Source organism: Ambystoma mexicanum, chromosome 2p, assembly GCF_040938575.1.
Source record: "Ambystoma mexicanum isolate Mex_15411 chromosome 2p, UKY_AmexF1_1, whole genome shotgun sequence".
NCBI lineage: Eukaryota > Metazoa > Chordata > Amphibia > Caudata > Ambystomatidae > Ambystoma > Ambystoma mexicanum.
Window position 1 is genome coordinate 163,902,819 of NC_090923.1, and position 25,143 is coordinate 163,927,961.

Here is a 25,143-nt window from a genome sequence, read left to right on the forward strand (position 1 = left end):
CACTTGTGGGTAAGGGAGGCAGTCTTGAGTTTGATTTTGTCCATGGTCGATAACCATTTGTGTTCTCTTCTAATGGATGAGATATGTTCACTTATATTAATCTTCAAGGCGGCTCTTAGGGCATTATTCTGTAGGACCTGTATTTTGTGGATCGTTTGTTTGTTCGCTCCGATGTAGAGTGCATTACAATAATCCAGTTTGGAAAGTATGAGGGCTCTCGCCAACTTAAGGCAACTGTCCGTGGAGAGGAATTGTTTACTGGCTCTGATGAGTTAGCATGTGTATGCAGTGGCTGATGCGAGGGAGTTGACTTGTTTAGTGAAATTCATAGTAGCGTCTAGATAAAAGCCTAGGGTCTTCACTTCCTTTGCTACTTTTATGTTGTTACCATCAATAGTGAAGTTGGCATAATCTGGGCTAAATTTGGTTAAGAGTCGGGGTGCCTAGAATGATGAGCTCGATTTTGTTGTCGTTCAGGCATAAACCGTGCGTGGCCATCCACGCCTGGACGATACTGTAAATTCTATTCACCAAAGCCAGGTTGACAACGTAATCTCCTGAAAGCGGAAGAAGGATTTGGGTATCGTCTGCATAGTTAGTATAGGCGATACCCAAATGGTCAATTTCGTTGAAGAGGGGCTTGGTGAATATGCTGTAGAGTGTAGGTGACACACAGGATCCCTGTGGAACGCCGCAGGTTATGGATATGGGGTCTGCTGAGGCCGATGGAGAGAAGACTCTAATGGTTCGGTCGCTCAGAAAAGACTCAATCCAGGTTATGGCCTCCTTGGAGAAATGGGCTGCGGAGTCAAGGTGACTTTATGGTCGACTAGGTCGAATGCAGCCGAGAGGTCTAGAAGGAGGAGTAGTGCTGCTTGGCCTTTATCTCTAAACTCATCTATTTGCGCCTTAAGGTCAATTAAGGCCGTTTCGGTGCCATGTTGAGGGCGGAACCCCGATTGACGAGATCCTAGTAGGCGGTTAGCTTCCAGGAAGTTTTGTAGCTGTGGTGATGGCTAGTGGCAGCCACCACCACAGACATGGTAATGCCGATCTTTAATTTGAGTACCCATACACTAACCACTTCTGAAACCAGAGTTCTCAGTAGAGGCCTGACGTTTGTGCCAGCAAAGAAAGCTGACCTCTTCAAAACGGAAATTGAGAAGTGGAATTTTTTTCGCATTATAAGATTGAAATACTTTTTTTGAGATTGAGAGGAGCAACGACCAAAAAAACCAAGCATATCTGGCTTGAAACCACCTTCCTCCTTTACCCCGCTATCACCGATGATCTCGTCTGAGATCATACGTTTTGTGAAAAAAAAAATCTCCGTGAGATGAAGGCATTAGTCAATACCAAAAACATTTACAGGGATAATTTAACACAAGAGGAAAAAAAGGCTATTAAAAATCTAGCATACAATAACCTCTTTGTTATAAAACCAGCTGATAAAGGGGGTGGCGTGGTGTTATGGGGTATGGAACATTACCATATAGAAATCAAAAGACAATTGAGTAATTTAACCTTTTACAAGCCATTACCTGGTGAATCAACAGCGAGGATTCACAATGAGATTAGCAGTCTTATGACACATGCGGAAATGAAAGGGTGGATTGACACTGATGAGAAAATCTTCTTTACATTACAGAAATCGATAACCCCAGCCTTTATTGTTTGCCCAAGACGCATAAAGACTCTGTTCATCCACCTGGACGGCCAATCGTGGCAGCAGTTAGCTCTATGCTTGAGCCTTTGTCACTATATACTGATTTCTTTCTGAGACCTTTTGTCCAAAAGATGCGGTCGTACATTCAAGACACGACGCATATGATCAATATCCTCTCGACCGCAGAAGCAACAGTGTATGATCTAATGGTAACACTCGATGTGGACGTATTGTACACGAGCATCCCTCAGATGAAGTGCATTAACATCATGCACAGGTACTTAGAGACAAGAGAGGACAAGACGGTTCCCTCAGCTTTCATCACAGAGTGTATAAAACTGGCTCTAGTTAACAAATTCTTTATTGAGGATGGGATCTTCTATTTACAACAACACGGGACCAGTATGGGTTCTACCTTTGCACCGGACTTGGCAAACCTCTTTATGGATGAACTCGAAAATCGCTCAGTATATGCAGAAAATAATCCATTTAAACGACAAATAAAAACATGGCATAGATACATCAATGACATTTTTACGCTATGGGCAGGAAACCAACAGAACTTGGATAATTATTTGGTATGGTTGAATCAACAAGAGACATGCATAAACCTCACGATGACTTTGAACGTTGAGAAGATTCCCTTTTTAGATTTAGAAATCTATAAAAGTGAAAACAGCACTTTGGGCACCATGCTGTTTAGGAAGCCCACGGATAAGGACTCCCTTTTGTTGTTTAATAGTAATCACCCAGGAAGTCTGCGCGAGAATTTACTTTTGGCCAATTTTTGCGGATTAGGAGGAACTGCAGCCTGAAAGAGGATTTTGATCAAAACAGCAAAGATTTACCCATAAGACTCGAAGAACGAGGATACCCTCCACATGTAATACGAAGGTCGTTAAAACGAGCCAGGAATACCAATAGACAAGATTGCTTAATAAAACACAGGGTTAAGGAAGAGAAGATCACTTGTTTATCTACATTTTCCCCCATAAGTAACAATTTACGAAGGGGCATTCTCAGGAACTGGGGTATGATCAATACAGAAGACTTTACGATCAAGAAACCACGCTTTGCTTTCAAAAGGATGCCCAATTTACGGGACCAATTGGTCCATACCTATAAGATAGCAGACCCAAAGACACAGTTGACCCAGCCTACTCTTTGGAATTTGCCGCCAGTGGTTGGCCACTTTAAATGTGGCCAGTGCTCGGTATGCAAATTCGCGTCCAATTTGAAAGAAGTAGACCTTAAAGGTTGCAAATGGATAATGAAGAGTTTTACTAACTGCAATACCAAATGGGCCATTTATGCCATCAGGTGCCCATGCAGCCTTTTGTATATTGGCAAAATAAAGAGAGCTGTACAACAACGGATCTGCGAGCACGGGTCCTGTGTAATAAATAATGTACCAGACAAACCATTGTTTGCCCATTTCCAATCGGCTAAACACAAACACGAGGACATTCAGTGGTTCATTATCCAAACCATTGGCCCCCACCCTAGAGGGGGTGATGGAGACCTTAAATTGAGAAAAATTTAACAAAAATGGATTTACGACCGCAACACAGTGAAAGACGTCCTCAATATTTCCATAGAGTTGGGTTTGTTTATTCACTAATGATAATGCAGTGTCTCATGTAGGCAGCAACAAGATCTTCTATTTAGTAACCCGCACTACAAGATGGTGGTGTCCAATTTGTCAGGATGTGTATATTTATCTGATACAGAGGGCGCCTACAAAATACTATAGACTTATGAGGCACATAAAGTAGTCCTGTTCTTGGAGAGACACAACTTTGGCACATCCGTGGGGTCTTTTGAGTATATCAATCCTACTGCTGTCATGTATGGATTCTCTACTTAAAGAGGGCACCAGCTTTAATACTACACACTCATGAGGTGCGTAGTTAAGTATAGATCTATGTGCATTTATATCCAAAACTATGATCGGTTCAAGTTGCCACGTGTCCAGCTGTTCGGGAGAACAGGGCACAATGGTGTCAACACACTTGCACGCATTCATTCCATAACAGGTGTTAAAAATTGACCCGTTCATTCATTAGCCAGCCCTAGTAAGCATTTTGAATATACACCCGGGGCCCGACGTAGACCAATAAGAGGAAGGAGATCACGTTACGTCATTACGCACTCTAGTTGTAAGGCGGTCATGTGACTAGCATTGAACCAGCAGCCAGGCGAGATCGGATTCACACACCGAGGCAGGCAAAAGCTAGTGCGTATGGAACAGAGCAGACTGAGATAACTTGACTAACCGCGGAAAATTCTTTAGCCTCCACCGGCATTCGAGAGGAGTAACCCCCTCATGTTTTTTTTTGTTGTCCCGGTAGATTTTGAGATATGTTACTTTCACCCAGGGCAGCTTTGCTCACACTGACATTTAAACAGTGAGAATGTTCTGGTCGAACACGCGTAATCATGAATCACGCACCACGACCGGTAAACGCCACTCCCCCCCCCTTTTCTATCTGATGAAGTAGACGTGATAATGGGGAGTGGTGTTTGATTGTAATAACGTGCCTTGTCTTCTACCTTCACTTTAGTTTTTGTGGAGAATGATGACACACGGCACTGAGGACCGTTGTGACCCACGTAACATTGCATAGACCACACAGCCCACGAAATTGCAGATCCAAAGTCTCTGCCACACAGGACTCTATTCGGTAATTAAGAGATTTAGAGATAGGAGGGCGCATATAGAATGCTAGAACAGTATGCTTAAATTTATGTGGAGCAATTCGGCAGTGTTACCCGATGGTTCTGAGCACATTGAAAATAAGGAAATTAATGCGCCTTTAGCCTAATTAACACATGGTGTTTTGGTTGCAGTGGACTACTAGCCCTGATTGAATGTTGTAGACCAATATTAGAGGTCGCCCTCATGCTAACAAATGACATTAGGTTTGTTTAGTTGTTTGTCCCCATTTTTCTGACACGATACAAAAGAGTATTGCATGGTTATAGCAAGGTTTATGTTTTTGATTTTAGATTGAGTGGAATACAATATGCTTCTATTATGCAACACGTTGAACATCATCACGTGACACAAACAAGAGTGCCCTGAGGACAGCACCAATGGGAGATGTTTATTGCATTCATTTGAGGGCATCTTAACCACTAAATATTGGTTCTAGAAAAACACATAGAATGTTGGCACATTGTTTTTCCTTAGAAAGAGCTAGCTACAAAGGCACATGATAGATTAATTGTTTTCTAATATTGACAAACAATGAATTTGGTTGTTGTTATGCATATACACCAGAATTAAATGTTGTTTAAGGTTTTAGACACTTGATTCAGACTAATTTAGGTTTTAAGCATTTGTTATATGTTTGTGTTTTATAAACATTAAAATATGTATATTTATTTTAATCCATGCATCCGCACCTATATCCATGTTGAATAAGTGTGTGTGTGAAAGTGTCAGGGGGATACTTTGAACAACCTTCTAGCTGGAAGGGAGGAAGCTGTTTTGTGGAATATTGTATACATCATAAGCACATGTAGTAATCCTGAGTCCCTGAAACTTTACATTTGTATATATTAAATCATGTAGCGATTTCCCCAAAGTATTGAACAAACTAAACGTAGATGGAGTAGTGAACGAGTCATGGGGGGGATTGGAATACTGTCCCCCGCGCATAAAGGCTGGCACAACTAGCCCTACTGTGAACCGATAAGGGAATGGAAAACGGGGATAAACAATCCCTCTATGTGTTCTTTAAAATAAATGGCGTGGTTTCCAAGATGGCCGCCGCACTCTGAGGTGAGGATGTGTGTGCGTGTGCTCGGTCGTCTCCGTCTGCATCACGGAAGTGGCCTCACCCTCCTGCGTTAATAATCTGTGCCGAAAAAGAAGCCTAGGTGACTACCCATGCCTGCGAGCAGCTCTGTGCCAAATTTCCAGCTTCTGACGAGCGTTTAAACTATAAAGATTTGCAGCGAACGTACACGGCTCGTCTTATCTGGGCATGGCCTTTTCAGTGTCCGGAGGTGAATGTTGCAGACCTTGGGACTTTAAGAAATATCTTGCCCTCCGGAGTGGTTCCGCAATGTTAACATTCATCTTCAGGTATCTGTATCGGAAGCCGGGTGAAAGTTATGCGCCGCAAAATTAAAGCCCTCTAATAACCCGGGGGATTGCAATCGGAGCATTTTCTAACTCTGTGGAAACATGCAGCAACAACATGACTCCTCCGATACGCCACGTGCATTGCTGGGAACCTACGGTCATCGATAGCGGAAGGTAGCTTAAGCCGTATTTTGCATGCGCTTATGTCTGTGGGTTTGCTGCTGACCTCGCTACTGTAGGGTCTTTTCCTCTGGCTTTGGCCCACCTGTTAACTGGAGAGGTGGGGGTGCACGTCTAAGGGCTACAAACATCATATTCTGTATAGTAAGGATCTGCAGAAATTGCACGAACAAAAAGGAGACCGCTGCCAGTTGCTTTCTCACACTGTAAAGGCGATTCAATCTGTACATTTCAAAAGCCACACACTTTGTCATTTGGATTTTGGCTGGGGAGACAGCTGCACACTGGTTTAGCCGCTTCCTTCCAGCGAACACAAGCTTTCTGCAGTGATAGATAGCACCAGAGGATTTTGCGCACTTAACTCCATTGACGTAGCATTTGGACATCAAAATTGGGGGTTATAAAATAAAAAGGAGATAAGGTCATGTGAAGGTGCTGCTGGTGAACACTTCAAAGCCTAAGAATTCACGATTTCCACAGCATAGCCACGCTTCAATAGATTCCATCTTTTACTGGGCAGTGCTGACCACAGACTATCCCCCTTACCCATTTAAAAAGCATTCAGGGGGAGCCCAGTAGGTGTGCAGTTACCAGGCAATAAGGCAGGTGGACCTGTACTAAATTACCAGGGTCTGGTTACTGGCTGATGGTAGCCCCTTCCCATCCTTTCCACACTAGAGCACAATCTCTACGGACCTCCAGTCCATCTGTGATCCTTCAGCAGCACTCTGGTCCATCATATGCCAAGGATGGGTGGGGGTGGAGAAGCATCCCCAAGCGGGGGATACTGGGGACCTCCTGACTAAACAGAATCCAATACAAAAATTCTGGGGTGCGACGACGCAGGCAACAACAGCAATTGGCGATGCTGGGAAGGGTACTCCGCAAGGGAAATCCGATTCCCCTACACGAAGGATGGCAACATAATGCCAGGGGTAGCAGAAGTGACATCACACAACCCTTGACCTCTGATGACCTCACAGGAAGTGATCTATTTTGACCCCACCCTGAAGTGACATCACGGGAAGCGATGGAACACAACCTTTCACCCCTTGTCAAAAAGGAAGTGGCGTCACATAGCATTGTCCCTAAGTACACTGCGATAAATATGGTTAAGAATGAATCACTATATGTATCCTTAATATCAGTGTGTATAGACCCATATTACCAAATTACTGTGAATGCACGCAGAACTTGAAGACCAAATGATAATGATGTGCTATTATATAGCACTTACGTTTAAACGCTTTATATAGAACAAATATAAATACAATATCACCCAACCTGTGTTGGTACTCATTTATAGACCTCTGAAGACTGAGTTGGCCTTGCTGGGTTTCGAACCTGCAGATCACACACATTGCAGCAGCAAGCGCTCAACCCACTGAGCTATCTTACCAGCTATAGCTATTTACTGGCTATAGTGACATGAGCAATTACGTGTCTGAATGTTCTCAAAGTAACAAAGCAAATGTAGTGGATACCAATAAACTGGTGTATGAGATTTAACAGCAGACCAGTTCATCTACAGGTCTTGTGCAAAGATGGCCACATGTAAAGCCTGTGTGGATCTACTTTTCAGGCTTCAGAGGATGGCAAAATATATACCATTGGGAGGGTTCATAACTGTGTATTAAAGAATATAGAGTAGCGCAGGGAAAGCAGTGCACTCACAGGGCATCCCATACTCTGGGCACTCGTTACCTCATACATGCAAACAAACATCCTGGACAACATGCCAGGGAGCTAGGAAAGTTAGACACATTACAACAAAGCAGTAATTGTGGCACAATGAAATCAAGGGCCACTTGATGTGCTATGGTCAAACATTTCTATACTGTACTCAATCTTCTCAGCACACGGATTTTGTTAAGTGACTGAGGACCCCGAGATGTAATGTCTTGTGATGATCATAACAGAGAGAACGGCAGAAAAAAACATGCTATAACTGGAAATTGTGAAAAGCAAAATACATATAGTTTTTGTCTGCATTGTTAATTTGAGGTGTTTAAGAACAGACTACATCGGACTAAATCCGTGACTCACCCCCTGAAGTGTTCCTAAAATAAACCTTTAAGGAGTCTAGCAATTATTGTATAGAATTCCAGAAAGACTATTTGTTATTCCTATTCTTTCCTATTTAGGGTCACTGCTCAAAGTGTGAGACTTGTGGAACCCCCTGTTCTTTTAAGAGGTCTAAACAAGAAAGTCAGCCACTGCAGAAACAAAGAGCCAAATGGAGCTGGCCACAGGCCAGGAGCTTCCATTTAAAAATAAATAAATAAAAGAAAATAATAAAAAACATTGTTTTAGGTAGGGGAAGCAAGGGAGACCTCAAGGGTCGCAGTTGCGACCCCCAAATGACGTCCCTGCTACTACACCTGTTCTTACTCATTCTCCATTAACGATCTAGTATAGAGCAAAATACTTGGAAGAATATTAGAAAATCTGATATTTATCTTAAAAATGGCATTAACTATTGCCTACCCTCCTCCCCAACAGCCACCACCAGCTGGAGGGCCTACACAACGGAAGAAGTGCAATACTTCAAAAGACAATGAAGAGGACCAAGAAGATGATGTAGAGAAAGTGCCTACCTCTAGCACCAAGAGAGAATCATGGGTGTGGCAGTTCTTTACCACTGCTGGGAATGTACGAAAGGCTTAAGCTACCAAAGTCAAAAGTCGCAGACTACCTGGACAGTACTCCTATGGGACCACCTCCATCCGCCCTCACACCCAATCCAACCACTGCAATGCTCTCAGAAAGGCTGTTCCTTTCTTAGCAAGTAGTAGGCTGTCTTCCACCACCTCACCTTCCTCAACAAGGACTGTAACCACACAGCCTACTTCTGTGGGGCACAACATCCCACCAGCTGTCTTGCAAGCAATACAAGAGGCTGTTGATCCATATCTTTCGAAGACACCAGTCATCTGTATATACTGCAACACACGTCTGCAGGGGAGCAATTTCGAAGTGTGTTTTGAAGCTCTAATCAAGGAGCATGTGAAACACTGCTCCCTACCTTAGATGTAACACACGCGCAACATCTTCCCCTGTCCACCTGCCCCTCCATATTAGTACTTGGTGCCTCTTCCCTTATTTCCCTCCCCACCTTACGTTCTAACCTCTCATGCAAAAAACAATAAAAAAATAAAAAGACAACAACATTCATTTTCCTTTAGGAACCACATTTCACAGTTAAAAATAGAACTAAAAAAATAAAATCTTAGACTCCATCTACTTTACAGTTCTCAGTAATGTACATTGACTCAATAGGATTTTCCAACATTTCCATTAGCATTTTATGTTATGCTAATGGGAAAAATGTGGCGTTCATCCCCCGTTCTAGGGACTGGAACGGGGGATAACGGCCTGGCAGCCCAAGTTATCGGGCCAAGCAATGTGAGGGCGGATAACTAGGGCTCCGGACCATTAGCCTCAGTTCCAGCCCCTGCAATGGGGGATGAAGGCCATTACCACCTCGGGTTGCCCAAGCGGTAACCCGGGGTACTAAAAAAAAATGCATTTTTCTTCCTACACTGGGATGCGCGCTGTAGGAAGGAAAATCCTTTTCCAAGATGACCACCATAGAAGGGGAAGGCTGGGCTCCATACAGAGCCCCTCGTCCCTTTGCATGCCGGCCTGCAGAAGGCGAAGTGAGAACCCTATGACCATATTACCACGAGCACATTTTTATTTCCCTTTCAAATCTATCTCAATTAAAAAAACAAACTTTACCACAGCTGGTCCCTGGTGGACATTGCCACTTTATCCCCATTGGTCGTCCCTCGTGGTCATGGCCAGTAGCTAGATTGTCCGGGGTCATGACCTTATGCAATGACCCGGACAATCTGGCCACTGGCCATGGCCACAGGCTATTCCTCTGTCACCAAAGGTAGATCACAATTTCTTGAACCTACATTATGACACTTGTCAAAAAAGAAAACGCGGACACATTTGCAAAATCATGCTTTCAGGTCCTTTTCAATGCTCCTTACACGAATTTGCCGGAAATCCGCCCATGTTTATTTTTCATAATTGTCAAAATGTACGTACATAATAACTTAGCCCCCACTTGACAAAATGCACAAACATTCAAGGCTGGGTCTCTAATCTTTCTGAAAGCTTGTGTCTACATTCGTCAAACGCCAACAAAGTTATAGATTCCGCTCTAATTTAGCCCCCTCTTGATAAAACCCCACCAAACTTTGCAAGATCTAAAATAGTTTTTCAAACATTTGTGCGGATTCGTCATATGGCACCACATTTATAAGTCTTTACAATATTTTGACACCGCCTACCCCTCTAATTTTGTTCCCTCTTGACAAACCAGCACCACACTTTCCAAAACAAATCAGTATCTGGTTTGGAAGCAAATTCCATCCAGTTTCATTGAGTGGCGCCAAAGTTATAAGCCATCCAAAAACTGCTTTCACCAACCCTTTAACGCACAAACAAGCATAGATGCCCCCGGACATCTTAGATGTTCGCGGACATCACAGGACTGCCCCGGACTGTTCACGAACATCAGAGAAGAAACGCGCTAGTTATTTGGCTTTGTAAGGCGATATTCCATCCTCATCACCCATCACCTCCCCACAGATTGTTTGATAAGTGCAATGTTGTGTTTTTAATAGGGTTTTACCTCGATGTGCGCGAACACCAGCCGCTGTCTGCGAATCAATCACAGCGGGCGTTTCCTAAAAATCTGACGCAGTTAACGCTTTTCACCATCCAATCAGCGGGCGCTCCCTAAGTCTGCGGACCTCAAGTCGCCCTCTGGGCCAATCGGATGCCCCTCTGCGGACCGAACAGGGAACTGAGTCTGCAAACCGAACCCAGATAACACACATTTTTGTGCCCTACTTATTGGTTGTTTAAAAACAAATCTACTGGACAGATTTACCCCAAATTTACAAAAGCACGCTTTCGGGACCCAGCCGCTGCTCCTGCCGCGAATTCGTTGAAAACCCGTCCAGCGGTTTGGACTGTAGACGTGAGCAAAATGTTTTTCCCATTGCATCTACAGGAAAAACCAAACATTTTTGGACACACCTTATAACTTTTCCCCTTCACCCCCTTGACGAAACTCACTAAACTTTGCAGGATCAATCTGACAGGGCATATACTTTATTTGCTAGGTTTTGTGAGGATTCATTCATGGGGGCGAAGTTATAAGCCACCCAAAAAGTGCTCTTCCTATGGGTTGAGTAAAGAGCAACTTAACCATAACTACAGGGCCCTGTAATATATATATATATATATATATATGTCCCATTATGGTTTAAATGTCTTTGAGATGTGACCAAATGCTCATTAATAGAATTTTTTAATTTGTATTTTACTTTTATAGCGCACCGAGCCTTAGGCATCTGGACGCATTTCTTACAGTTACCAAGAGATACATATTTACAGAAGTAGGATTTACATTTACAGCAGATTTACAGCATTTTTTACAAATAATTAGTAGTGTGTGAGATGCATCATATAACATTGAGTACAAGGAAAGTGATGTACTGTATGCAGATAGTTAAGGCTCCTGCTGGGTGAGCCATATTTTTAAATTTTTCCTAAACTTGAGATAAGGTTCAGCTCTAAGGTTATAGGCAGTGATTCCCACATTTTTGCTTCTAGGACTGGGAAGCTACTGCCCCCTGCCTTCTGGAGTTTGAACCTAGGGATCAAGAGGCAATGTGAGTGTGGTGCTCTGGTGGGACAGTCCATACAGTTTCTAGTGAATTTGGCAAAACCCATGCGTCTTTAAGATTAGTAGGTACTGTTCTCAGGCCTCCAGATAAGCTGCGTACTAGGCCTTTTTACGCATAAAAGCTTGCAAATACGACAGCGTTATTATTTTCCTGTGTACTTTTACACAAACGTTTAGAGCAGAGGGCAGTGCAACGGTCAGGTTACTTGACACAAACCAGAACACTTCTTTTGATTGGTATCTACATGGATGCAATTGCAAGCCATTGATAAAAGCCTCTGAAACTGAATGTATTTCTCTGAAGCCTTTCAAAAAAAGAAACGGCACACTGTGATTAAAGGAATGCTGTATTTCCATTCAGATTCGGCTGTCTTAATGCTCATGGAGCAAACGGAAAAACTGCATATTTAGTTTCCTAGCATTGTAGGATTGTATAATTAATAAAATGGAAAATAAGTTGCAATTCAGAATTAACATTTTGTAACAAATTATGCTTTTTTTCCAGTGAAAGCAAACCAGTATTTCACAATTGTATTTTTCAGAGTTCCTCTGCTGTGTGCATAATCATGCAGAGGCAGATAATTTTTACACTTATAATTTAATTTACACTCCAATTATAAAAACAGTGTGTAAAATGAGGACTATGCACGGTCAAGTTTACATCCATTCAACCTCCCTGCAGTCAATGTGGTACATTACTATAAATGGCCAGTGGCAGCAGAGTCTTTGCCCAAGGGTGAGTGAATGCCATTACACCAATCAGTGGTGTTCTAGCCTCTCAAATCTTCAAGACTACAATTAAAACATCCAAAACCTGACTCTCCTTGAAGTTCAATCGCTGTTAAAAAAAACAAACAAATGAAAGTTACGTTCGTAATTCAAATAGAAACTCAGCAAAACCTGTCCCTGTGATGATCCAGATATTTGATGTAGCGCTTCATGCAAGGTACGTCCAACATCAGGGCACTGTGATTATTATACCTCTGTCGATACTCAGTTAACCGACCTCTGAAGGATGTTAGCCAATGAGATAGCTCAGTTGGTTGAGCCCTCATTGCTGCGATCTGTGTGTGATCTGTCGGTTGCAGGGTTGAATGCCGGCAAGATCAACTCAGCCTTTTATCCTTTCGAGGTCGATAAAGGAGTATGGACTTCGGTTTGGTGATAATTGTGATATATATGCTCTATGTACAGCGCTTTGCCAAAAGCGCTATATAAATAACCATTTGACCATGAGATTAGATATATAACTTAGCATGGATTCCTTGCCTCCGTGCACTGTTGCGTCATAATATTGGCATACCATTAGGTAGTAATAGCTCCAGGAAATGAGGACCCATCAGTGTATTGTTCTTCCCCATTCCCCTCCCTTGCTGCACTCTGAAACACCTGTGTATGAGCACAATATAAATAAAAATATTACTATTATCAAACATACCTGGCACTTCTCCAAGATGAATAACATGCAAAAAAATATAAATACCTGCCCATGGACGGCGTGGAGTGCTCCTTCCTCCGTAATCCTCTTCCTAAACACGTAGACGTCCCATGTGAAAACGTCACAACAACGTAACAGATATACGTCATTAACCTGTAAAGATATTTCAGAAAGTATTGGCAAACTTTAAAACAAAACACACAATGCTATCAGGTCTCGTAGGGATTTTAAATGTGCGATTGATAATGAAAGCAATACAAAGCCTCCGTTTAACCTTCTCTTCCACACATCGCTAAGGGGTAAATGAAAAATCCCCTCCCAGGGGGAATGCCAAATCGCCCCCCATGCAGGAAAAATAAATAACTGTATAGTTATGCTAGAAATTCATACCCATATGCGTCTGTCTGCATAAGACACATATCCCCATCTGCTGCACATACCAAATCCTCCAACCCCCTCCGTCCCCCTCCAGCAGAGAGGAGAACTGTTCGCTGTTACAGTGGAAGTCCCATAGGGAAAGGAGGAGCGCACTGTGCCCATCCCCACTCCATAAAACACGAGTCGCACATCTGCGTGAGAAAACCCCAAAACGAACTGAATCCACCTGTACTTTAAGTAAATCTCAACCAATGCACATTACAAAGCCCCACAATACATATCCCTCCATATTGCCATATCCCTGTGTTGCACGTTACATATCCCAAAAATACACTGAAATAACGGAGAAAAAAATCCGGAATCCGCCTGTATTTTGAGTAAATCTCACCCCTGATGCACATTATAAACCACCAAAATACACAGAAATAACCCAATCCCAATATTGCCGCTTTGCATTAAAGTAACAATCAGCAAAAGAAAACTTCAAGACTTACCAGGAACCAAATAACAACCAACTATACGAAAAGTGCTTTGTAAAGGAGGAATCAAACGCCTTGTCTTCCAGCTCGTGCAAAATTGATGAAGACCTGAACGCTGAAGCCCACGTGATGCAGAGCAGCCCACGTGATGAAACGGACGTTCAAGCCCATGTGATGCAGTGCAGCACACGTGATGAAGCGGACGTTGAAACACACGTAATGCAGAGCAGCCCACGTGATGAAGTGGAGGCGGTCCTTGCTATTGTCAGTTTCTTGAATGGGAAATAGACATTACCCTTTACAAAACGCTCATGTCCAGTTTCCAGGCAGCATCAGGTAAGTGCATGCGATCCAGATCTTGCAGGGAATTTTATATGCATTTCTTTTAGCATCCGCTAACTTAGACGTTCTCAGCCTAAGTGGAGCCCTTTTGCAACCTCTAGGAATGCACGTTGAAACTGTAATTCCTTGTATTGTACTCATCACTTGTTGAAATTAAATATTGTAAGTACGTCATTGTCTAAACATCTGGTTTTGAAATTGCACGGGGCAGCCTGTTATTGGCATAATCACAGTAGCTGCTCCTAAACTCATTTACAGTGCGGTTCAGGCTCTGCAATGCTAGCAGAGCCAGTAACTGCTGTGCAGATACTACACAGACCCTGCTCTGGTGTAAGTGACTATATAAAATATATATGTGTGTATATATATATATATTTATATATATATATACCTGTGCTGGATAATGCTCGTAAACGCAGTAACTGCTGTGCAGCTACTACCCTGCTCTGTTGTAAGTGACTATATAAATCCGGATAATGCTTGCAGACGCAGTAACTGCTGTGTAGCTACTACACAGACCCTCCTCTGCTGTAAGTTATATACATACATACATACCTGCGCCGGTGAATGCTTGCAGAGACAGTAACTGCTTTGCAGCTGCTACACAGACCCTGCTCTGGTGTAAGTTACTATATGATATTATATACCTGTGCCACATAATGCTCGCAGAAGCGGTAACTGCTGTGCAGCTACTACACAGACCCTGCTCTGGTGTAAGTGACTTTCATAAAGTGTTTGTGTAGGGGTGATGGAGTTCTTTCTGTGAATTGTTTGTTGATTCTTGTGGCGTAGTAGTATTTTTATTTATTTATTTTTTGAGGACTTGCTTTGTATAGTTTGAGTTGTCTATGGTATTTTATTTTGTCTTGTCTGGTGTATTGTTCTCTCCATTGTGCGGTTGTTTTTTTGGTGTTTTTTCAGTTCTTATGTGAACCATTTGTGCCAGTTTATTTGGTGTTGCTTTGAATGTTTTAGTGGGTGCTAATTGATCAATGGCCTTGGTGATCCAATTGTTGAGTGTCTCTTCTGTTGTATTTATGTTTTGTATTGGTGGAATCTCTTTTACATAGCTTGTCATGGTGGCTTGATAGCATGGCAGCCTCGTCTGCTAGTTTTGTTGCAAAGTTGGGGTTGCAAGAAGATGGTCTGTAGATCAGTAGGAATACTATGTTGGATTGGTCATTGAGTTCTATCTTGATTAGGAGGGATTCATAGTCTTCCGCGTTGGTTGTGATGATTCGAGATGCTCAGGCATGTTTTTTGTGTATAATTGAGATTCCACCTCCTCTTCGGTTTTCTTTGTTGGCGTGTATTAATTTATAATTGTCGGATATTGCTTCATTCGCGATGGCTTTATAGTTGTCCGATAGCCAGGTTTCTGTAAGGAAGAGCCCATCTGTGCCTCCTTCACTTAGGTCATTGGTTTCTGTTGTGTTTTGCCATGGATCTAATGTTGAGGAGGCTGCAGTGTAGTTTGCTGGATTTCCCTTTTGTGTTGTTGTTAGTATTGCTTGTTCCGACAAGTGTGTTGTTGGTTGGGTTTTTCCCGGTTGAGTCTTTTGGGTGGGGTGGTTCTTTGTTGTCAGTCTCTTTGTCGAGTAGACCGATAAGGTTTATGGCAGGGTTGGTTAGTTTCCGGGTGGTAAATAGGGTAGCTACCCCTCTGTTGTTCCTGTCTTGGTGATATAGGGTATGTAGAGTGAGTGTGATGGTTTCCAATTTGTTCCTTGTTCTGGTTGGGGTATGGTCCTTGGTGGAGACCGGGTTGGGATGGTTCATTAGTTGTCATCCGTTTGGTGTGCTGGTTGGGTCTGTATTCATGAAGCTTGTTGGCTGTCGGTTCATTGTTGCTGTGCTGTTTTTTTGTTTTATCACCAAATCAAGGGGCTCGTCAGGAAACCGCCAACAGAAAGTTAACTGGCAATGTAGCGCACACTGTGAAGCGTCATTTTGCAATATTGATGGCAAAGTTGCTTGAAAAAGATTACTGAGCAAAAATAAGTCACTCGACCCATCGTGCCAGCACAGGACATACCCCCCCAGCTATTATTCATTACCAAGTTACTGAATTTTCCTTCCCGTATATAAACCGTAGTCCCATGGCCTTTAATCTCATCATGCTACAGAGGGTGTGTAACGCATATTGCTTACCTGATTTTTTCTTTAGTAAATCCTGGATCAGCGTTGCTTCCTCAGCGTCCTTCACAACTAAAGTGATCAATTCAGTCAAGCCATTCCTGTCAAAACAAAATTACCTCTCAATAGCTAGAGCTACCATTGGCGCAAAGCTTGATTACTGTAACATTCTCTTTGTTGGCACATCCGCCAAAAACCTGCATAGACTCAATATTCACAATAATGTGCTTAGGTCTGCTCCAAACATCCCCAAAAGAGAGCACGTCTCACAGGCCAGACACAATTCCCACTGGCGCCCCGTCAAAGAGCGTATCGTATTCAAGACGCTAGCCATAATGCACAAATGCTTCACACTCACAGCCCCCACTTATCTTTCAGATACAATTGTCACAACAAACTCATCCAGACCTAAAAGAGCCATCTACGCCAACCAGTTGAACATCCCCACTGTGAAAAAGGCCAAAGGTGGCGGTGTCAGCTTCTCTTTCATTGCGCTTAAACAATGGAACACCCTTCTAATCACCCTCAGGAACCAGACCTCCCACTCTGCCTTCCAGAAAAAGCCCTCAATACCACGCTCTTCAACTAACCCGGCTCGCCACACAGCTATAGTTTACTACCCAATTCCGCTGAGCCCTATCAAGTGTAGGACTCATAACCACTAAACCCCCTTCCTCTAGTTATCTCTCATGTGCTACTGTCTGTTTGTCTCACTCTCCTTATTGTTACTACTGTCCTGCCCTGACTGTCCCGTATTGGTTCACTGTAACCTCAAACCTCTTGCAGGCTGTCATGTCTTTCCTTCTTCGCTTTGCCCCATTATTTCCTGTCATGCCACTAAGCAAGTTTATCTTGTAACAGCGCCATGATGCCCGAGGGCTGCTTTGTGCACTTTATAAATGTAAAAAAATAAATGCAACATTTGAAAAAATTTGCGATGATGGCACAAATCAATGTTTCCAAAGCACATCCGCAACCGTGTAAACCTCCCTTGTTTGGCAGCCCTATTTAAATGAGACCAAAGGTCCGAAGTGGAAGAGTATTGGCAAGGAGCACGTATGTTCTCTGTCTACACCCCTCGCAACTGAGTGTATTTGACAGCCACTCACAGCTGCCATGTTGGAAAGGGCCGGAGGGGCACTCTTGCTCCCTTCTAAAAGGTTGCAAAAAGTGACTGGAAGAACCTTCCAGTCATGTATACCAGCCCTGGCGATAAGTAGATAACCTGTAGCTCTTGCAAAGTTGGAGAAAGGTAGCTCTCTCAAAGTTAGAGAAAGGTATTTGCCTCTGTTTTACCTAGCATCAGACATATAAGCTTAATATCGACGATGGCAATTACTTAATCGCCCATGCACTGCCGACCAGATAGAGAGATGTTTTCCTCTATCTTTATGATTGGGCTTATGCCTCCGATAGTGAGTGTAAGTAAAAGTTCCATGGCTGGTGATCATATTTAGATGTCTGCACCCTTAGCGGTCCGAAGCGGAGTGTACATAGTTTGTCTCTGCTGCAGACCACATTGTAGGTGGGGACATCCACAAAGCATGTGCCAAGATTGATGGTACCTGCTATCCACTTGGGCCAATGTTGAACTGAAACCTTTAATGTACATAACTCGCCAGAACGCGAGTTATATTTACAGGCACTTTTTGGAGTGCCTGTTAAAGTAACGGAAATCACCCCATAGGCAGGAGCTATCGCTGAAGAACCAGGAGCAAGTACCCAGCGCACTGTGTATCTAACTACCACATGAGATGCACACTGTACCTTTTTCTCCATTATGTATGATTTATTATGTTTAAATGTGTACTAGATGGGTCCTAATTTTCAAATACAAAGTTAATGTAACGTATGCATGTTTACAAGGCACCAATTCCAGGGGAGCCAAAAGTATCTGCTAGTAGCTGTTGGGTTTCAAGCTAACCAGGCTCTCCTAGGCTAGAAGCAGGAGCTAAATAGCACCCAGCTCCCCTTAATTTCGGACCCTTTGTATGTACAAAACGCTTCAAGTTACTGCATTATCTTATTGGATCACGCTGACTATTTACAATGGGGAAAAGCAATCGCATATTCTATAATTCACTTTGCTTTTTGAGGTATTCCTATATACTGGGTACCATGATTGCCCACTACTAAACCAGCAATAATGTTCATGCATTCTGCTTTTTTCTAGAAATGTCTTTGCAAGTTTCCTTACTGAAGGTAAACATTCTCTTTCAAGAAAGTGTGCTATTTGTATAAATGCATGGGATTTTCAAAGTTAATAGCTCTATACACACCCCGAGTTTACCGATTGTGTGGAGGGGGTAGCAGAAGAACAGGGGCGGTGAAGGAAGGGGGTTCTGGTGGCGAGAAGCAGTGATGTGTGGTGGGATTGGCAAGAAGTTCTTTAGGGTGTTCGGGTTGTCTATGGAGTGTAAGAGGGAAGAGGCCAGTCTAACAAGCTGCTACTATGTTTATGGGTCATCGTGGCGATGTGTGTGTCTTAAAGTCAGTCGATGGTAAAGCTGAGAGGGTTTTCACTGGAATAAGTCAACCTTCATGTCAGTCAGCCAATTCTGAACTTGGGTTTTCTTACTGGGGTTTCCTGGGAGAATGAATGTAATCTTTTATCTGGTTGAGCTTCAGGTAGGTGCCTCTTGACATTCAGGCTTGGATGAGGATTGGACAGTGCTTGAATCAATGGATGTTGTTCATGTAATTGATCTTTAGGTAAAGCTGTATGCCATCTGGATATTGGTGTATCTTGTATATATGTATAGTTGAATTTATGAAGTGTAATGTTCACCCATGGGCATCTTGGTACAAAGCATCACTGGCGAGACTACAAAGTACAACTTGAGGTCAAAGACCAGGCAGAGGGATTTAAAGACAAGCCACTGGAAGCCAATGTTGGCGATGCGGGGGATGAAAAGATGTTAGAATAACGAGAGGCAAAAGAAGCCAGCCTGGCTGCAGAGTTTCGAAGAAAACAGGCTGACATTTATACTGTGTATTACAGTAATTCAGGGCAGAGAGCACCAGTGCAACCACAGGGGCCCTAAGAAATGCAGATATAAAATGCAAGTCATTCCTCTGGACTTTAAGCTGAAAATGCCCTTGTTGGCAAACTGCACTGATCTGCTTATCAGCAGAACGAGTGGCAGAAATGTTAATGCTGAGGTCCATCACGACTGAAACTGGGACAGGGAAAGGGCCAAGGCAAGGAGGCCAAAACGGGGGGTGCACAGGACAGCCTCAAAAGGAGGGACGACCACCAGCACCTTAGCTTTGTTGCTATTAAGCATAAGCCAATTTCTACTCATCCATTCCCCACAACTGCCAGGCAAGCCCTGAAGCGGGATGACATCTCCATAAAGGCAAGATCGAGCCGCACAATGATTTGTGTGTCATCCGCATAAGAGTAGCAAAGGAAACCCTGGGAAGAGATGAGCGTGGCCAGGGGCTGAATGTAGATGTTGAACAAAATGGGTTAGCTGGCCGACCATTGAGGGACACGCAGCTGACTGGGAACGAAAAGGAGGAAGTGAGAGAGACTGAGTTTGTTTAGCTAGGAAAGAATTGAACGAGGCTAAGATGGCACTAAAGATGCCAGCCCCTGCCAGGTGCTCCAACAGGACAGACTGATCGATGGTATCAAATAGAGATCAAGGAGAATAACAGCTCCCACGCCGACCTGGTCCTGAAGCTGCACCAGGTCGTCGACAGCAGAGACCATCACACCCTCTGTGCCATGCCCTGGCTGGAAACTGGACTGGACGCTTCAAAGAAGGATGAACTTTCCAAGAAAGGGGGCCACCAAAGATTCTAACAGTTTAGATAGGAAAGGGAGAAGCGAAATTGCCCGAGTTAGACAGCACAGAAGGATCTAAGGAGGGCTTGTTAAGTAGAGGGATCGCCTGGACGTGCCTAAGAGCAGTGGGAATAGAGCCTGAAGAAAAAGAAGTTGACTGCCTGAGTAATCCGAGAGGTGATGTCCGGCATAATATCTTTCATCGCAAACAGGAATAGGGTCAGCAGGGGATGTATACCTGAGCTTATCTGTGGCGGCGATGATGTCTTGCGGGGAACAGACTGTGAATGCGGACCACAGATGAGATGGCACAGGGGTCAGATCAACCCGGGGAAGTTGTTCAGTCTGCACTCCCAACGAGCCAAAATATGTTCAGTCTTTTCCACAAAAAACGATCACATGGAAGTGCACAAAGGTTTAGTTTTAGCGATCGACTGAGAAGGGATGGAAGAATGAGAGTGCACAATGGTAAATGGCTCTCGGCCGATTAAGGGAGCTTTATACCCGATGGGTAAAGTAGGTGCACTGGGACTCGCAAACCGCTTTGACATAACCAGAAGAAAACTGTTGCAAGATAAACTTATCCTTCACTCAGTAGGAGGACCTCCGCTTTCGGTCAGTTGGTCTCCTTTTAAGGCGGAGAGCCCTCAGGTGATCGTTAAATCAGGGCTCAGAGCGCCTGGTTCTGGGGTTCATGGATTTAAGTGGAGCATGAGACTCTGCAGACGACCAGCTTAATTTTGATATTGGCAAGGAGTTCCATGCAGAGGTTGAAAAGGAAATGGGATATGCTGGAGCCTTACACAACCCCACAGTTTACTGTGTGTTGCTAGGAACCATTTATAAAAATATTTCCCCGACAATAAATATGGTCGTATTTTCTTGAGATACTAGTAGATCTGACACATTCCTATTATGGTGTGTGCCATAGCTTTTGATGCATTGACAAGGTTATCAATATGGAGTTTGCTAATAAAAGCGCAATTATTTCTCATATGGTTTAGTTTCCTCGTTTGATATTAGTGTACTATGTCTATTAATTGAATGCTTGGAGTCAATCACTTTGCCTGGGGGAAAAAGGCGCAAATGCCTTTTGTTTGTGCAACTCTTTTTAGTTATGGCTATTAGTTGGTGCTAATGCACCACCTGTAAGCCAAAACTATTGCATTAGAGTACAGCTAGGGAGAAATGGCATACGAGGAGGAATGCAAGCTTGTAGTTGTTGCTCATTTATTTACCCACCCATTGACTTCTCATGGCCATGCTTGGCTCTATCGCCATTTCCACCCACTTCCTGTCCATCCCTGTCACCAAAACACATCCTTCTGGGTTATCTTGAAGCTAGCTTTATCAAGACTTGACCTCAAGCAGAACACCATTTGTTACTCGCCAAGAGTAGGATCACTAGCCCTAGCAAGCCTTCAATAAAGTTTACAGGCAAACTATCTTCAATTAACTGAGGTCAAGTGGTTGGAAAAAAACAAACTGCTTTGAAGGGGCAATAAAATCACTCTGAGAACCTCATCAACCTATATAGAGAATGTGACATAAGTATAACTAGTTCCCGGTTTCTTTACGCAGAGCAATGTACACCAGGGCAATAACATGGGAACGAATAATAGACGTCCATTCAAGAAGTTTATGACGTTTTCCAACTCCTCGAATAGCAGCGATGCACGGTCTAACACCGGCCATCGGAACAACCAAAGTGGTAATCCACAAAGGGGTCTTTCTTTTCAGACCGGAGGCAGACAGGGGCGAACCAGACAACCAGGGGGTCACGGGATGCGAACCCGCTAGCTTAGTTTAGTTTAATATTTGTAATGCGCACCAAACCCGGGAGCACCAGGGCGCAGCAGAAACGAATATGTTCAACTTAGTTACATGGCCAGCAGGCCAGCATATAAAATCACAGCATAAAATCATATCAATATGTACAAAGTAATATTACATAGTTGCAAGCGAGTGCACTGAGGTTACAGGTGCATGAAATACAGTACAATACAAGCTTAAGTGACATAGGCTAAAGATGGAATGTAGGGAGGACGTTGGACTGGGTTTTATTTGTCGTTATCTTTTAGCCAGTTGATCAGGGTCTGTCTAAATTTGCCAAATGGCTGGGGGGCTCTAATGTCAGAAGGGAGGGAGTTCCATAGTTGCGCAGCCTTGACTGGGAAGCTATGTCCCCCAATGGTGGATAGTCTAAATCTTGGAACTTGGAGGCAGTTGGAGTTAGCGGTTCTTGTTGGTCTTGAGGATGTTTTTTTGCAGATTCTGTTAATAAGGTAAGGTGGTGCATTATTGTTGAGGCACTTGTGGGTAAGGGAGGCAGTCTTGAGTTTGATTTTGTCCATGGTCGATAACCATTTGTGTTCTCTTCTAATGGATGAGATATGTTCACTTATATTAATCTTCAAGGCGGCTCTTAGGGCATTATTCTGTAGGACCTGTATTTTGTGGATCGTTTGTTTGTTCGCTCCGATGTAGAGTGCATTACAATAATCCAGTTTGGAAAGTATGAGGGCTCTCGCCAACTTAAGGCAACTGTCCGTGGAGAGGAATTGTTTACTGGCTCTGATGAGTTAGCATGTGTATGCAGTGGCTGATGCGAGGGAGTTGACTTGTTTAGTGAAATTCATAGTAGCGTCTAGATAAAAGCCTAGGGTCTTCACTTCCTTTGCTACTTTTATGTTGTTACCATCAATAGTGAAGTTGGCATAATCTGGGCTAAATTTGGTTAAGAGTCGGGGTGCCTAGAATGATGAGCTCGATTTTGTTGTCGTTCAGGCATAAACCGTGCGTGGCCATCCACGCCTGGACGATACTGTAAATTCTATTCACCAAAGCCAGGTTGACAACGTAATCTCCTGAAAGCGGAAGAAGGATTTGGGTATCGTCTGCATAGTTAGTATAGGCGATACCCAAATGGTCAATTTCGTTGAAGAGGGGCTTGGTGAATATGCTGTAGAGTGTAGGTGACACACAGGATCCCTGTGGAACGCCGCAGGTTATGGATATGGGGTCTGCTGAGGCCGATGGAGAGAAGACTCTAATGGTTCGGTCGCTCAGAAAAGACTCAATCCAGGTTATGGCCTCCTTGGAGAAATGGGCTGCGGAGTCAAGGTGACTTTATGGTCGACTAGGTCGAATGCAGCCGAGAGGTCTAGAAGGAGGAGTAGTGCTGCTTGGCCTTTATCTCTAAACTCATCTATTTGCGCCTTAAGGTCAATTAAGGCCGTTTCGGTGCCATGTTGAGGGCGGAACCCCGATTGACGAGATCCTAGTAGGCGGTTAGCTTCCAGGAAGTTTTGTAGCTGTGGTGATGGCTAGTGGCAGCCACCACCACAGACATGGTAATGCCGATCTTTAATTTGAGTACCCATACACTAACCACTTCTGAAACCAGAGTTCTCAGTAGAGGCCTGACGTTTGTGCCAGCAAAGAAAGCTGACCTCTTCAAAACGGAAATTGAGAAGTGGAATTTTTTTCGCATTATAAGATTGAAATACTTTTTTTGAGATTGAGAGGAGCAACGACCAAAAAAACCAAGCATATCTGGCTTGAAACCACCTTCCTCCTTTACCCCGCTATCACCGATGATCTCGTCTGAGATCATACGTTTTGTGAAAAAAAAAATCTCCGTGAGATGAAGGCATTAGTCAATACCAAAAACATTTACAGGGATAATTTAACACAAGAGGAAAAAAAGGCTATTAAAAATCTAGCATACAATAACCTCTTTGTTATAAAACCAGCTGATAAAGGGGGTGGCGTGGTGTTATGGGGTATGGAACATTACCATATAGAAATCAAAAGACAATTGAGTAATTTAACCTTTTACAAGCCATTACCTGGTGAATCAACAGCGAGGATTCACAATGAGATTAGCAGTCTTATGACACATGCGGAAATGAAAGGGTGGATTGACACTGATGAGAAAATCTTCTTTACATTACAGAAATCGATAACCCCAGCCTTTATTGTTTGCCCAAGACGCATAAAGACTCTGTTCATCCACCTGGACGGCCAATCGTGGCAGCAGTTAGCTCTATGCTTGAGCCTTTGTCACTATATACTGATTTCTTTCTGAGACCTTTTGTCCAAAAGATGCGGTCGTACATTCAAGACACGACGCATATGATCAATATCCTCTCGACCGCAGAAGCAACAGTGTATGATCTAATGGTAACACTCGATGTGGACGTATTGTACACGAGCATCCCTCAGATGAAGTGCATTAACATCATGCACAGGTACTTAGAGACAAGAGAGGACAAGACGGTTCCCTCAGCTTTCATCACAGAGTGTATAAAACTGGCTCTAGTTAACAAATTCTTTATTGAGGATGGGATCTTCTATTTACAACAACACGGGACCAGTATGGGTTCTACCTTTGCACCGGACTTGGCAAACCTCTTTATGGATGAACTCGAAAATCGCTCAGTATATGCAGAAAATAATCCATTTAAACGACAAATAAAAACATGGCATAGATACATCAATGACATTTTTACGCTATGGGCAGGAAACCAACAGAACTTGGATAATTATTTGGTATGGTTGAATCAACAAGAGACATGCATAAACCTCACGATGACTTTGAACGTTGAGAAGATTCCCTTTTTAGATTTAGAAATCTATAAAAGTGAAAACAGCACTTTGGGCACCATGCTGTTTAGGAAGCCCACGGATAAGGACTCCCTTTTGTTGTTTAATAGTAATCACCCAGGAAGTCTGCGCGAGAATTTACTTTTGGCCAATTTTTGCGGATTAGGAGGAACTGCAGCCTGAAAGAGGATTTTGATCAAAACAGCAAAGATTTACCCATAAGACTCGAAGAACGAGGATACCCTCCACATGTAATACGAAGGTCGTTAAAACGAGCCAGGAATACCAATAGACAAGATTGCTTAATAAAACACAGGGTT

General features: G+C 43.3%; 1 protein-coding gene and 1 long non-coding RNA gene across 8 annotated transcripts in view; one reads left to right on the forward strand and one right to left on the reverse strand.

Moving 5' to 3' along the window:
* The window catches only part of LOC138566311 (uncharacterized), a 91,414-nt gene extending 77,311 nt beyond the window's left edge, over positions 1 to 14,103 (reverse strand). For 2 of the 4 annotated variants that reach the window (XR_011301902.1, XR_011301901.1), the window contains exons 1-2: positions 13,960 to 14,099; positions 13,133 to 13,240 (exon numbers count right to left, since the gene is read on the reverse strand). This is a non-coding gene — a long non-coding RNA (uncharacterized lncRNA). Of the gene's footprint in view, positions 1 to 13,132; positions 13,241 to 13,959 lie in introns of all 4 variants that reach the window. The other 2 variants (XR_011301903.1, XR_011301900.1) reach the window with 2 other exon arrangements.
* A 22-nt stretch (positions 14,104 to 14,125) lies between these two features.
* The window catches only part of NR2C2 (nuclear receptor subfamily 2 group C member 2), an 818,284-nt gene continuing 807,266 nt past the window's right edge, over positions 14,126 to 25,143 (forward strand). For 3 of the 4 annotated variants that reach the window (XM_069643419.1, XM_069643421.1, XM_069643422.1), the window contains exon 1: positions 14,126 to 14,280. The gene's annotated coding sequence lies outside the window, so the exon portion shown is untranslated. The remainder of the gene's footprint in view (positions 14,281 to 25,143) is intronic. The other variant, XM_069643420.1, reaches the window with a different exon arrangement.